Source organism: Corylus avellana, chromosome ca2 (assembly GCF_901000735.1).
Source record: "Corylus avellana chromosome ca2, CavTom2PMs-1.0".
NCBI classification, from domain to species: domain Eukaryota; kingdom Viridiplantae; phylum Streptophyta; class Magnoliopsida; order Fagales; family Betulaceae; genus Corylus; species Corylus avellana.
This window is the reverse complement of record NC_081542.1, coordinates 17,100,877-17,114,492: the sequence shown is the minus strand read 5'-3', so window position 1 is coordinate 17,114,492 and position 13,616 is coordinate 17,100,877. Positions and strand designations below refer to the sequence as shown.

Below are 13,616 nucleotides of genomic sequence, written 5' to 3'. Positions count from 1 at the left end.
TGTTTCAATTTTTCTTTCTTTTTTCCCTGCGCGCCCCTCTTTCTTCTTCTCCTTCTCTGGTTTTTTTCTTCTTTTCTCTGGTTTTTTTCTTCTTCTCACGCAGCTTCCTCCTCTTTCTTCTTCTCATATTTTCCAGCCACCTTCTCCTGAATATTTCTCTCACATTTTCGACCTTGCTTCTAGCTTCCTCGGATTTTGTAGCCGGCAGCCACTCATCACCTCACGCCACCGTCTTCTAGCTCTCTCCGCCGGCGAACTCCGCTCCGGCCGCCAACTCATCTCTCACTTGTTTTTCGCCCATCATCAGGTATATATATATATATATATATATATTGAACTTTTTTCTGCAAAACATTATACTAGTTATCTAATTCATCAGGTAAGTTGCTAAAGAATTGAAACCCTTTTGTATTTCTTTGCTTTTGGAGGTTTTTTCAGGAGGAAAAATGAATTGGACTGATGATTTTCAGGATGTGGCATTGAATTTTCTAACTTTCGCCTCTATTTCATTCATTCAGGCTGATGACAACAAAGATGGGAGCTTGTCACTTGACGAGATGCTCAATCACGAGAACATTTTCTATAGCACTGTCTATGATGAAAACAATGAAGATTATGATGAAGATTTCCATGACGAACTCTGAGCTGTGATCCCCAGAACACTAAAACGAGAAATTCTCTTTGTTAATTAATCTCTTAGGAAGTACTGAAATTCCCTTTTTGTAAATATATTATTTTTTTTTTGGTTAAAGAATTTGAAACTTAAAGGAAGAGATTTGGGCGGTAGTATTAAATATATATATATATATATTTTAAGTTGTAACGTGGCATATGTGCCACGTTACAACCAGTAGTAACGTGGCACATGCAGCCACGTTACCACTAGTAGTAACGTGGCACATGCAGCCACGTTACCACTAGTAGTAACGTGGCATATATGCCACGTTACAACTCGTAGTAACGTGGCATGCACCACGTTACAACCAGTAGTAACGTGTGATTTTACTAAACGTTACCAAATAGTAACGTGTTGACACGTTACAAAATTTCATTTTGTTACGTCAAATTTCACTACGCGCCAGACACGTTACAAACAACACGTTACAATACTTTAGTAACGTGGTAACCCCATATACACGTTACTACTTGTCCGTAACTAAAAAAATAAATTTTTGTAGTGGTAGTTAAAAAGGGCCAAAAAAAAAAAAAAAAAAATTTCTTAAATCTTTGGCAGCCCCAAAGACCAATGTGGCTCCGCCACTGCTGAGGAGCACCGTCGGATCCTGGAGTCACAGGGCTGCATAGTCCGCGAGATCGAACCCGTTTACCCGCCCGAAAGCCAGACCCAGTTCGCCATGGCCTATTACGTCATCAACTACTCCATGCTACGTATATGGGAGGTACGAAGAAAGATATTATTAATATTAACGTTACGTGGTCATTGCCGAAGCTCTGGCTTTGTTTCTTTTTTACACGTGGCGGTTCTCCGGGTCTTCCGTTCTTACACGTGGCGATCTAGCATGGGGGACTCGTGTGGAACCTCGTTTGCTTGTTTTCTTCCGGTTTTCTTTTCTAGAAGGTTATTTTGGTAATCTTGAAACTACAATTTAATTAATTTCGAGGTAATTTAATTATAATTTGGTATTGGATGCAGTTTGTGGAGTACAGTAAAATGATCTACTTGGACGGAGATATCCAGTTGTTTGACAACATCGACCACCTGTTTGATCTGCCGGATGGGTACGTATTTCTACGCCGTGATGGACTGCTTCTGTGAGAAAACATGGAGTTAAAAGATAAATATTAGAGTTAAGATCCTTAGCAACTAAAGTGATGCATGATTGAGACTTGAAAACGAATTGATAACTAAGGTATTTTTTTACCTCCGTTGAAGGAAACAAAATAAGGGCATGCGTTAAGATTTGCTGTAACATGAAAGTTACTGTCAAACCGAATATAGGATAGAAAATGGAAGAGAAAGAGAGAAAGGGAACTACTTCTTCTTATTGAATGAATTTGGCCAATTCGAGATGACTAATCTCCTCACAATGCTTTTACAATTCTCCAAAGATATTGATTTACATCTTCAAAGACCCTATTTATACTTCCTTCTTCAACTAACAACTTCTAACTAACTGAACCTAACAGAATGAACATAGCTGAATAGTTAACCACTTTCTTCTAATGCTTGTTACATTTGCCTTCCACACCTGCTAGTGGAGGCACGAACTTGGGTGGAGAAGCTGAAGAAGCACGATGTCCTTGAAGAATAAAAAGAAGATGATGGTAAATCAATAATTTAGTAGAATTAGTTTTTTTAAAAATATTTTACATGATGTGTTTAACATGGAAAAAAGCTGAGGTGGAAGTATTAGTTGGCATAATAATATGATGTGGAAAATCCAAGTGTGCATTTTAAAAGTCATAAATAAAACATTACATGTGTCATAATTTTATTGAATGTGATGTGACACATTAACGGAATCCATTAAGTCATTTGATAAAATTTAAATGTAGGTACTAAATTGTTTTTTTTTTTTTTTTCATAACACATGGACTTTTGAATTTGTTTTGATACTATAGGGAGTAAATTGTAAATTAGATAAATCACAAAGATTAATTTTACATTTTGATTGATGAATAGAGCTACTTCAATATTCAAATAAAATGAGGTGTATTGCTATATAAAAGGAAAATTCAATTTCTTTAACGTGGGCTTTCAGAAAATCTTTGACAAAAACCATGGAAGTCAACAAACGATGAAAGGAGAGAAAAAGATACTCTTCATTTTAAAATCTCTTTTATTATTTTTTTTAAGTGTATTTTAAAGGATAAAAATTTTAATGATAATAATGTATTAAATTCATTATCTTTTGAAATATACTAAATAAAAAAAAATAGAAAAATTTTAAAATGGAGAGAATTCTTAAAAAAGGCAAGAAGGTTTTTTCTGGTCCATTGCCATTAATTGCGTTGACAAGTAGAGCTCTACTTTTTCTTGCGGATGTGGCCCACATGATTGAATGTATTAAAAAAAGAGGAGGTAGAAACGAGGGGATGAGGATCCACAGCAATTTTTAGGGGTGTCAACCCGGTCCGGTTTCCCGGTTTTTGGCCAAAACCGGAACCGGAACCGGGGTACCCCGGTTCTCAATTTTGAGAAACCGGAACCGGAACCGGGACCCCGGTTAACTGGGGTCCCGGTTACCGGCCGGTTCTGGTATTACCCGGTCCGGTAACCGATTTTTTTAAAAAATTGATTTTTGGGCTTATTTTAGGTATTGGGCCTAAAATAAGCAATTTTTTTTTTTCATAAGTTGGCCCATTTTTTAAAAAATTTATTAGTTTATTTGTCTAAATTAAAGGGACTTTGTTGTGATTGTTCCAAATAATTAAAAATAAACCTTAAAAAGTTAAAAAATCCTAAAAAATCATTGTTTTTGCCTATTTGGGCCTTAGAAATAAAAATTTAATTTTTTAAAATACCCTAAACCTAAACCTAAGTGTAAAAAATATTAATATATATAATATATATATTAATATATAAACATAATAATATATAAATATTATTAAATAAAATGGAAACCCGGTTCCGGTATTCCCGGTAAAAACCGGGTACCAAAAACCGGTACCGGAACCGGGGTACCCGGTTTTTAGATTTTTCAAACCGGAACCGGAACCGGGACCCCGGTTTCCCGGTTTCCGGTTTTCCGGTTTCCCGGTTTTTCGGTTCCGGTTCCGGTTCCCCGGTAATTTTTGACACCCCTAGCAATTTTTAAGAAATTGCCGTGGCAGCAACTTTCATTTGTAAGGCCAGAATATGCCACGTTACTAAGGTCTTGTCTTTGATATAGATGTTAAAAAAAACAAAAGAATATGAAAGAAGACGTGGCATGTTGCTGACCTTACATATCAAAATTGTTGCGCCAGCCGCTCTGCACGAGATATACTATTTTGCAATATTCTTCAAACCTTCTGCACACCATCTCTTAATATTTTATTTTATAAAATAAAATAAAATATTAAGAGATGGTTGGGGGATGGTGGGGGAGAGAGAAGCATGGGGAAGTGGACAGCATGCGGTGGGTGGTGGGTTAATTAAAAGTAACCACAGTTTGTTAACTGTGGCCACTTAGGAAAAAGCCGATTTTTGGGGCAGATTTTTTATGGCTCCCAAGCATCACTAGACTGTCACCTTTACATTCAAAGAGTAATTTACTTATTTATTTATTTTATTTTTTTTCACATATCCACGCCGAGGGAGAAGAAAGAAAGATTCGAATTAATGACCTCGATTTCAGTAGGCGTGGTCTACAGTCAATTAAGTTACTCCTTGAGGACAAAAGAGTAATTCTATTTAGTATCATTTTCCATTTCCTTTCCGTCTCCCAATATCGTGGAATAAAAAACCAATTTTTTTTATCTTAGAGCATTCATAACAGTTTCTTGATCATTTTTCTTACATTTAATAATTCAAACTACTTTTTATTTTCTTAGGTTAAAATATGCGCAAATAACTTCTCTTAATCATTCTCTATATCATTAAAATATTTTTTATTTATTTATTTTATATATGAAAGTAGAGATGAGAGAGAATTGTGAGGCATGAGAGGAGAGATGAGACTGAATCTTTTTTTTTTTTTTTTTTTAATTTTTTTATTTTAATAATCATAAGGATTGGTACAATGGAACCCAATGAAGAGAGATGAGAATGAATAATTTTTTTTTTTTTTTATTTTAATAATCATAAGGATTGCAATAGTGGAATCCAAAACATTGGGTTCTATTGTAGCAATCCTTATGATTATTAAAAAAAAAAAAAAGATTCATTCTCATCTCTCCTTTCTCCTATAATGTTTAAGATTTATTTAGGGAGTCTATTGCGAGATTTTTTTGTGATTTTTTGAACATATTTCTTAAATTTAAGAAACAAACTCCTTTATTGGGAATATGTTAGAAACGCTCTTATATAACACATGAGATTGGGAGATAGCCTGATAGAAGAGGATAGGAGAGTGAAAAATGCATTACTCATAATCAAATAAGAATTTTATATTCTTTTGTCAATTAAAACTTTAAATTTTGTATCATCTACCAAATGAGGAATGCTTCACTTCATTCTTATTTCTAACCAATAGAAAGTCACCACCTGTAATGGTTTCCAATTCAGATTACCGAAAATAAAATAAAAAAGGAACTACAAATAGGGTCTCTTTGATTTTCTTTAATAGCCTATATATCCCGCCGCTAGAATATTCTTTCATTAATTGAGATATTACAAAACCGCTTCTCGCTTTTTAGAGAGGAAATCTCTCCCCTCTTTCTAGATTTTCTACTGTCTCCTGCCGGTGCTCCGGGAGGGGAGCGATCATCTTTTCCGTTCTCTGACCTATAGTTTTTCTCCCCTGTCTTCTACTTTTTTCGTTGTATTTTCTTCCAAACGAGCAATGTTGCCTCCACCACCCTGTCTCTAACGTGCCTATCCGCCGTTTCGACCTCTCCGTTCTGACCCTGATCTGTCCGGATCTAGCCAAATCTGGCCCGGAACTAGTCAGATCTGGTTCGAATCTGACCATATCTGCCCAGATCTGGCCTGGATCCGTCCAGATTGTGTCCGGTTCTACCCAAATCTGACCCACTCGCCACCCCAAACTGCTCCTCACCGCCGATGTTGATGCCACTTGTTTTTGTTTTTGTTTTCGCTTTTATTTTCTGTTGTTGTTGGGATTTCTGGATTTTAGACTTTTAGTCTTCCTGCAGTGGTTTTATCGTGTAGGGGAGAATCTGGTAACCGAGTTCGTTCCTCCTCTTCTGATAGGGCATTTTTTGGCCTATTTTTTTATTTATATTTTTTTCCATTGCATTTTCGATTTTGTTTGTTGTTGGGAATCCACTCCCTCTTGGATTCAACCCTTACCCAATTTGATTAGAAAAACAAAGACCTCTTGGCTTTATTGAGTGAGACCTATTCACCTCGTTAGGGTGGCGCCGCCCGATTCGCCTCCGGATTCACAGGCTCCGTCACCGCCCTCTCTGCCGTGTGCCTCTTATTCGCCGCTGCCAACTTCTTCTACTCCGCCGTGCCCCTCCACCACGCCATGGCCCTCCGCATGCTCTCCTTCGCAGACGACTGTAGACTGGACGAAAAAACAACACATTAACAAGACAAAGAAGAAATCGGAAGGAAAATCGTCAATTTGCGTTGAGAAAAAGTTGAAATTCAACTTTTTCGGTCAAAACGCACGGATGGTCAGATGCACAGTATCTAGGCATCTGACTCGGTTGCCAAACAAAGCCCGAGCGCATCAAATATTCGTTTTAAATTAAATATATTCATATATTATAATCAAATTCTTTGACTTAGATAATTCCAATTATCTTATGCCATAATTTCTTTAAGAGGAATGCATTCTACAAATCATCTCCTCCCCACCATCTCTTCACTTTAATGCATTCTACAAACCATCTCCTCACCATTTCTTCACTTTAATATTTTGATTTGTTTTTTTAATTTAAAAAAAAAAAGGGTTAAGAGAAAAGAGATGGTGAAGAGATGGCTTGTAGAATGCAAAAGAGAATATCCCTTTCTTTAATGTTATAATCGAACAATAAATGTAATAAATGAAGGAATGTGAAGAGAAAGATTCCTACCACGTAGGCTTTCAGAGAATCTTTGACAATCCACCTCGACTAAACTATAAACTAATCATAAAGTCGATGTACGAAACGACAAGTTGTGAGAGGACACAAAGTGCATACGTTGTCGCATGTTGTTGCTTTTATGAGAAAGCAAGAACCGGTCCACGTAGCCGAATTTGAATTGAGGAGGATGTTCTATTATTCTTCATTCCAAATTAAGTTAATTGAATGGTTCAGCTTCTCTTTCAAAAACTAGAAAAAAAATGTTGGTGTCACCCTTTTTGCTATGAGAAACAGAAAATGGGTGCTTTTCAGTCAGTTAAAGAGAAATCAATCCATGATTTTAATTTCAAGGTAATGTTTTTTATTCAATTCAATCTCAAAAACCCCCATCACGTCGCCTTCTATATGGAAAAATTTGCAGGACACGAAGAGTAAGGACGTGGAACTCAGCATTTACAAAGAGAAGGTCCTTGTGGTACTTAACATTTCTTCCAAATGGTACTTCACCTTTCCTTAATTTGCTTCGTTGGGTTTTTATTTTTTTTTATTTTGGTATGAATTCAGTTAAATAATTGAATATGGGTTGGTTGATTTTGAATAAACAGTGGGTTTATAGATACGAACTAGCTATCATAATCTCTTTGACTGACTGAGAAGCAGCTTTTTCCATCGACAAAAATATCAATTTGCAAAAAATTAAAAATAGAGGACGATGTGATGGGGTTTTTGAGATTGAATTGAATACAAAAGTATTATCTTGACAATGAAATCATGGATGGATTTCTCTTTGAAAAGGCTGAACCTTGAAAAGGATGGATTTCTCTATGGCGAAAAGGGCACCATTTTTTTCCTGCTTTTTGAGAGAGTAGCTGAACCTTGTGTGAGAGAGAGAAACACGCAAATACATACATACATACATATACATACACACACACACACATATTATCATGACCTAAGGTATCTTAGGGTCAGGAGCACTAGGTGGGACGTAAAGTTTGTCGAGAGAGCCATTAATGGGTTTAGCGGATTCAGTGACATTCATAATGGTGATGGTGATAATAGTGAAAAAAACTACTTTCAATACTATCATTCGAACCATTTTTCCTAGCCTGCCTTTCATGCTTGAACAGAGTTACAGAGATCGATCGACGGAGGGAGAAGGTTACCAATTTCGATGGAGGGTTAAAGAGAAGAGGCCGGGGTGACGGATTTTGGAGATGAGAAGAGTGTGTTTATAGAGGGTATTCAAACCTACCAGTCAGTGGCATAGATGCTAGTGTATTAATATAGGGATTCGGGTACTCAAACCTACCAATCATGCGTCCCCAAAACTATTTACACAATTAAAATTCAACATTGTTGTACAAATTTAATTACTACTATATTAAAAAAAAAAGAAAGATTAATCAGGCTTGTGGTGATAATGTCATAAACTAATTAATCAAGTTTGTGGTGATATTAGTGATTCAAGTTTCGTTATCTTCTTTTTTTTTGACAGTCAAACTTTGTTCTCTACACCAGCCGATCATATCAACTAGTCATTGATTAGTTAATTAATTAAGGTAGGTATTTAATTTTTTTAATTAGTAATATTGGTTCAAGCTTCCTAATTATCTAGCCTTTGCCACCACTACATCAACGAGTCAGTGATTAAGCTCGATCGTTGATTTCATTGCCTGCAGAGACCTATTCACCCTTTTATATTTCGATCTTCTTCTATTTACAATACAATTTTTCGGCCAGCATTTTTCAACGAAGTACAAATTTTTAATGGAGATTGAATTCTTAAAAATAGAATTTGAAAATTATTTCCAATAACAAATTTGGCTTTTCTTAAAAATTATATAAAAAAAATGATTGGTGTCAATAATTTGCTCATATATATATATTTTTTTTCAGTCAATAAATCTAATAGTTGATTTATAAGATGAGATGTGAAAAATATTGATACAATCATTTCTCTATTAATGTAACATAAAAGTGAAAATTGTTTTTGTATTTTTAAGAATGTCTTGTGTTTAGATTGTTTGTTAATTAATGTTTTTATTTTGAAAAGTAAAAATTTTAACAAACGGAGACCATTTGTCATATTCTCATTTCACTTATATTTTATTGGATTAATGTGGTAGTGATCATTTTTATTTTTATTTTTAAAGAGATAATATTTAGCATTTTCAGCTGACGTGGCATGCTTAACCCATAGTTGATTTTTTTTTTTTTTTTTAATTAAGATTGATTTAGGGGTGGATTGAATTTTGGAGGAATGGGAGTATGAAGAATGAGGGCCCCTAACCCCCAACACCTAACCCCTGCTGCCAGACCTAGCCTTGGGTTTGGCCAGACCCACAACGCCTTGGGTCTGGCATGACCTGCTTCAAAGCCCACCTGAAACCATTGTGACCCGGATTACAACCCGATTTTAATGTTTCAAAATTCGTTTCTTGATTCAAAATTAAAACTTAGAGGTAGAAAGTGAACCCTTTAAGAATTTTATCACCCTAAAGGCCGGAAAAATTAACTCCAACGCCGGAGAAAGTAACTTACGATCCGCCCCATAGGTTTGGCCGTGACCAGCTGCATTAGTCTGTCGTCTCACGTGGTTCATGACCGTCCATTCGGGAATCCTTTGGAGGAGGTATTTAGCAATATCACACACGTACGAAGGCATTCACATAATTACGACCAGTTCAAAATAATTACAGATTCTAGAAGCAATTAAACCGGAATCCACGACGTCACGAATTTTGTATAATGACATGGAGATAGCCAGCTCATGATGAATAGACACATAAATATCTACGAATTCATATAATAATTAAATATGACATGGCACATAAAGGAGATTGGGTTTCTTTTTAGAAATTGAATTGAAAAATATATATATTTTAACAAATTAAATATGAATTTATGAAAAAAGATAGGAATCATAGCCCATTCTAGTAGCCCCGCAAAGAAGTCAACTTCTGTAATGGCGAGAATCTGGCTAAACTTGTGGAAGATATGAAATATAACAAAGGTTTATCTTTTTTATCTGAGGTTGAAGTCGGTGAAAGACTTGCTTAATGAGTTCTAGCTTTCGCCTTGATAACTGAGTATCTTTATTGTGTATTCAATTGTTCAAAAAATAATTGGCAGAAAAGAGGGATATATATATATATATATATATATATATATATGAGATTGAGCCAGAAACGTGGTGCAATTTGTGACCCTTGGATTGTTTGCTCAGGGTTTGCTTGTGGAGCACGATTTCCCAACTTCTTAGAGTTGTAAGTGACACGTGCAAAGTGCAAATGCTTAGAGGCTCGTGCAGCAAGAAAATTAACCGCATTACGTAGGGCAGAGAGAGATGAGCGGAGGGTTACCGGTTGTCAAAAGAACAAGAACACAAATAAAACTCACAGCTGCTAGGTCATGATTTCAATCCTACATGAATAATGTCCCCACAATTATTTGAGGCAGATTGTGTTGGAGCTTCAAAATGCCCTGAAAAAAGTTTATTTGTTATTTTTTAAAAGTATAAATAAAAAATAAAATATTTTATTTTTATTTTTATTGGGTGTGATGTGGCAATGTAACGATTTCTGTTAAATCATTTAACGAAAAATGAGTTCAGAAAATAAAATGTTATTTTGGCATACCCTAGGGACCTATAAATTATTTTTTAAATCACATGAAATGATTTATAAATTAGGCCAACTAAAGTAACCAATTTTGCATTTATCCCTAAATAAAATTAAAAACTCATATGCATCTTCTCATATTATTAAAAAAATAGACATTAATTTTATAGGCTAAATTAAAAATAAAATTCTCCAAATCAATTTGAAGAAAAACTCTGGTCAGAATCCACTACTACCATAACAAAGTTTGCATTAGTGACGTCACGAATGTTGTAAGATGACATCAAGATAGGGTCATAGCCAGCTTGACATCAAGATGGGCTCAAGAGTCAAGATACATGACATGGCAAGTAAAGGAGGTCGGGTTTTCTTTCTAGAAATTGAATTGAAAAAAATATATATTTTAACAAATTAAATATGAATTTATGAAATAAGATATAGGAATCATAGCCTATTCAATTCATATTTAATTTGTTAAAACATATATTGGCTAGTGATTGTGAGGCGCCCCAATTTTTGACTGGTGGAGATACCAAAGGCTACTACCCTTCCATCCTATATATATATATTTGGTGCATGCTTTAGATAAGCCTATATATGACGAAATCCATTATATTCTTGCTATTTTGTTGTTTGGTGCATGCTTTGTAATCATCGATGCTGTGTATTTCAGCATTTGCTGCATTATTAAATTGCCGACTAAGACGTGTGATTTGGTAACCATTATTGACTATAAACACCACTTCGACCATCCTATATGTTTGGTGCATGCTTTAGATAAGCCTATTATATATATGACCAAATCCATTATATTCTTATTGGACAAAGAATCCCGTGATTGGGGAAGTATTCTTTGAATTGAACAACGTTTTCCTCCTGTTTATTAAGCTGAGCTCAAAATGCATATGAACATTAAAACCAAAAAAAGCATGTGTCATGTTAATTTAATAAATTGAATTTTAAAAATAATAATAATAATAATAATAATTCAATCCATTTTGGATATAAACTTTATCCTTTCTTTGAATAAGGTTTTGTTTGTTGCCGAACTCATCAAGGGAATTGCTGTATATGTGTTTTTATGTGAATATTATTTTCCAAATGAATGAAAACAAAAGGCAAGAAAAACACTGCTGAAAGAATAAATTTTGTAAGAGAGCAGAGAACTAACGATTTCATTAACAATAGCTCTCATATATATATAAATCTTAATTAATTTATACCGGGCACATATGGGTTTAACAAGTTGACCCAAAATTGACAAATTTATTAATAGTGTCTTTTCTTAGTTTTTAAACCACTAATTTATTATTAAATTTCTATCAAATGTAGAGATCGTGTCAAATCGTGATGATCTATAGTATATCTGAAAGTGGCTAACTATAAATCTCTCTCCTTACTAATCATGATCATCTATATTATAGAGAGCCTAGTTTGTATCTAACTCGGTTTGACATTTGAAGCGTTATCGTTTTGGTGTTTTAACCCAATTAAGAGTCGTATTTATAGTCCCTTCTAATTGTAGGGTTTTGTACGGAGACCATCATGAATTGTTCTCTCTCGAAAATAATAAAATCTTGCTGAAATTTTTTGGATGTAGCCCTTAGTGATGAACCGTACAAATTTCTGTTAAGTTGACTTATCACAACCAATTTGCTCCTACAGATCCTTGTAATCAAAGCTTAACAAAATATCCTTCGGCAACGGCTATGACAGCCAAAGCAACATTCCATGCAAGGAAAGTCAGTGACACCTTGGAAAGATCACCAGACAATCAGGGGCGGAACCAGGATTTCTAGTGCAGGAGATGGAACATATATATGCAGAGATGACATCCTGTTTAAATCAAATGATCGACATCATGGTATTAATCTGAAAATGATCGATTTATTGCTGCTAGCATAATCTCCAAGAATTGATAGTATGTTGCATTAATTGTCAATGAGATGTTCCATTAGAAAAGAAAGATCAGTTGGCATAATCCCTAAGAGGCAGCTCAATCGCCTTGAACCACGCTTAATGAAGCGGAAGTCACTAGTTTGAATTCCTCTTTTGAGCGAACATGTAAAAAAAAAAAAAAAAAAAAAAAGTTTAAACTCTTTCTTATCATGCAACAATATGATTGCCAACATATAGTATAAAGTTGTTTCCAGAAGAATCGATGACTCCGATCCATATGCGGGATGCAGATGAACCTAATCCTATCTTATATTAATTAATATATAATAGCAGAAATATCACAAGAGAATGTTGCCCTAGGTTGTTTAAAAATTGGACAAGTGGCGTTTTAAACAACTACAATTATGACCCCATCATTTAAAAAAATTCAATCTTGACTATTGATTCAACTACAGCATATATGCTGTTATTTTAATAACAGCATGTAAGCCAAATCCATGGAGGAAATGCTCATATTCCTAATAGAAATGTTGATGCAGATGGTAAGACACATGCTAGAATTGAGTGCTGCCCCAGGGTTTAGTTTCTAATTAAAGCAGACTTTGATGGAATAAAATAATGAAAAAGTGATTTTCTCTCCTCTTCCCTCTTCTCTCTTTCTCTCCCCAGCTTCTTCGATCTCTCTTTCCCCAATGCTCCCTTTCTAGCTTCTTTCTCCTCACTTTGCCATAAATTTCACATAGTATTGTTTTGATCAGTACTGTTTGTACGTCCTGCATCAAATGGTGGTTGATAAACCCTGTTGTAGATTTTAAAGTAGAACCAATGCCAATCTTCTCTGAATCTAAAGCCCATAGGACTTTTGTTTCCTTTTTCTTGACTAGTCATAATTGGAATGTTGTTGTCTTTCTGTTTGAGCTTAAGATGGGGTTGTGGACCAAAATTTCCATGTAATCTAAATCTCTGCTGTGTATATGGTTTATAAGAAACTCGCTGCAATCCAACAAAAAGAATGAAATGAAATAATTTCATATGGTTTTGGATGTAAGAATTTGGGAGGAAATGGAGTGGAAATGATACAAAGACTATTATCAACATTAATTTCAGACATTCATTTGTCTTCTCTCCCTAGTCAACATCATTTTGACCTAATTTATTCAGCTTTTTCATAAAACTGAAAGGAATGAACATTGGTTATTTCATTTCTTAATCAATTACATCATGTGTAAGAATATTAATTTAAAGGATAAACGTCACTTACATCTTGAATTACCATGCATTTTTCAACATCACCCTCAAACTATCAAAATGTTCAGTGTAGGTGTTTGATATATCAGCCCCTTTATATCCCTCTTTCTATTAGGATTTTTTGTTAACTCAAACGGCTAACAAGTGAAATGTCTTTTATGCTATTGTGAAATTTATAAACATATAAATACACCCTTAATTAAA

The 13,616-nt window shown here is 34.7% G+C and overlaps 1 pseudogene; it reads left to right on the top strand.

Moving 5' to 3' along the window:
• Positions 1 to 1,793, top strand: part of LOC132169187 (galactinol synthase 2-like) — a 5,931-nt pseudogene extending 4,138 nt beyond the window's left edge.
• The last annotated feature ends 11,823 nt before the right edge of the window (positions 1,794 to 13,616 follow it).